Consider the following 2,559-nt stretch of genomic DNA (forward strand, 5'->3'; position numbering starts at 1 on the left):
CTGAAGTTGTACACATAGTTATACATCACGAAAGTAAAATCATTAGGTGCAAACTCAGAGTTACAACAGAAACAGAGCATCATATCTTCGTGTACACAGCTAACTAACTGCAATAAGATATCTGAGCATTCAGCTACATTTTTCAGGCAACTGCCATAACCACATGTCATCCACCTCTGACCACAGCTTGATAAGCAATTACTTCTTTCAGCAGCAGTGATGCCAGCAGAAACAGCCCTTACCTCCTACTCCCTGCCACATGTTCCCTCCTTTCAGGCCACCTTCTCAACCCCAACACAGCAACCCCACAGTCAGACAGATCAGAGTTAAAAGTAATCAATAAAAAAGAAGAAAAGGCACTTTTGAACCCACTGCAGTTCCCCGATGCAGTTCCCCTTGAGCCCCACAAATGGCTGTGCTAGTCCAGCTCAGAGGGTGGCAGGGGGCTGCTTACGCAAGCACAGTTCACTCAGGAAACACATGCCAAATCTCTCCCTCAGGAAGCAATTGTGTTTGCACCAAAACATCTGAAAAATCTTCCCCCCCTGTGCCCAGTCTGTTGGACCTTGGCCTGGGAATATGGATCCGGAAGGGATCCCTGGGGGTGTCCTGGTCCCCTTCCTCACAGCTGCAGACAAGAACCAACTCAGCAGATCCGATCAGTCAGTGCTGTAGCAATGCAGCTGTCAGGTAAACGGTGCACAGCTTGAAGCTGAAGTCAATGTGAAAGCTGGGGCGAAAAGAAAGTTCCTGAGGTTTCCCCTGTTTACATATCAGCTGAATCAATTCTGATAAAGCTTTGTAAAATTAAATTACACACTGTGCCATATTATTTTTCATCATCACGTTCCAGCTTCAGGTTAAGGCAGTAGTTAATGATTGAATTTTAAAGGCATTAATGTAGAAACCCCCTTAGGGAAGCCCAGAGAAACCTTCTGTTAAAACACAGCTTCAGTTACACTGCTGCAAAAGATGGAAAAGTAAACATTAAATATAATGCAACTGAAAAAATATAAAACAAGAACACAGTATGTGCTATGCAGCACTAAAAAAAAAATACAAAAAGACAGTAACAGCTAATGATTTGAGGTGAGCAATAACACAGCCCTAACTGAGGCATAATAGAATCACTCTGAGGAAACTGCAATTCTGTTTCACTTCATTAAGTTTCATGTTATCCTCCAATTTCCCAGCACTAACGGAAACGTTTCCTCATTGCCACTGTAGGAGCAGACCTACAACAACAGACTCAGCTGTCCCAACCAGCTTGTTAACTTAATGAAATCAATTTAGTCAGAATGATATCACACAATCCTAAATTCATCCCAAATACCAATTTAACAGCTTACCTGTAGAGGTATTAAACAGAATAGGTTGATAAATGAGTGGCAAATTATCAGAAAGTTCAAAATAAGGATAATACTCACTGTATCTTCTGGCTTTTTTTTTTTTCATTGAATAGATTCCCTGAATTTAGTCAGCCTGTGAGCACACAATTTCCTACAAGACATGTGCCACTTGGCCCGAGTCTATTGCACACCTGGTTGTCCTACAAGGGAGTAAGAATTCTCCTGGAAATCAATTGGGTTAATATCCCAGAAGAAATATCAAGGCTGTTCAGGATAAGGATTGCTTTGATTAGTTAACTATCCCTGTGGAAGGCCACAGGCCAGCTCTCCAGCCCATCTGAGCAGCCTGTGCCTTGGGTTTTGGAGCTTTTGGGGAGCCAGCCGCTCACACACACTCTCACACACACACAGAGGCACACACACACACAGACACACACAGACACACACAGAGGCACATTCACACTCACACACACACACGCAGACACACACACAGAGGCACAGTCACACGCAGACACACACACAGAGGCACACACACACACAGAGGCACGTTCACACTCACACACACACACGCAGACACACACACAGGCACACTCACAGACACACACAGAGGCACGTTCACACTCACACACACACACGCAGACACACACACAGGCACACTCACAGACACACACAGAGGCACGTTCACACTCACACACACACACGCAGACACACACACAGAGGCACATTCACACTCACAGACACACACACAGACGCACACACACACACAGACACACTCACAGAGGCGCACACACACACACAGAGGCACACACAGAGGTACACTCACACACAGACACACACAGACACACTCACAGAGGCACACTCACACACCCCCGTGCACGGGCATCCCGGCGACAGCCGCGGGTCCGCACACACGGGGACGACGGCAAGGTGCAGCACTGCCTCTCACACCTGCTTCTGAAACAGGTACTTTCGTTCTGCTTATGCAACAGGAATAAAAGATACCTGAGTTTCCTCATACCATCTAGCAACTTGAACCGCTGTTTATCCTTAAGCGCTGTTTACCTGACTAACATCTCACCAGACCAACAACTTATACCTACGTATGCACGTATATACAGTTCCTTCATTAAACAGTGGCGTTTACATTCATTTTTATTGATTTTTCAATGTTTCCGCAGTTCTACCACGAGCCAGGCAGGGCAGGAAAGCG

The 2,559-nt window shown here is 45.6% G+C and overlaps 1 protein-coding gene across 2 annotated transcripts in view; it reads right to left on the reverse strand.

The window, feature by feature from the left end:
- Nucleotides 1-2,559, reverse strand: part of SLC16A12 (solute carrier family 16 member 12) — a 34,964-nt gene that overhangs the window by 31,379 nt on the left and 1,026 nt on the right. Inside the window, exon 1 of one of the 2 annotated variants that reach the window (XM_008643788.2) lies at nt 243-1,761. The exons of the other annotated variant lie outside the window; for it this stretch is intronic. The gene's annotated coding sequence lies outside the window, so the exon portion shown is untranslated. Of the gene's footprint in view, nt 1-242; nt 1,762-2,559 lie in introns of those variants that run through there. 2 annotated transcript variants of the gene reach the window in all.

Source organism: Corvus brachyrhynchos, unplaced genomic scaffold (assembly GCF_000691975.1).
Source record: "Corvus brachyrhynchos isolate BGI_N302 unplaced genomic scaffold, ASM69197v1 scaffold61, whole genome shotgun sequence".
NCBI classification, from domain to species: Eukaryota; Metazoa; Chordata; class Aves; order Passeriformes; family Corvidae; genus Corvus; species Corvus brachyrhynchos.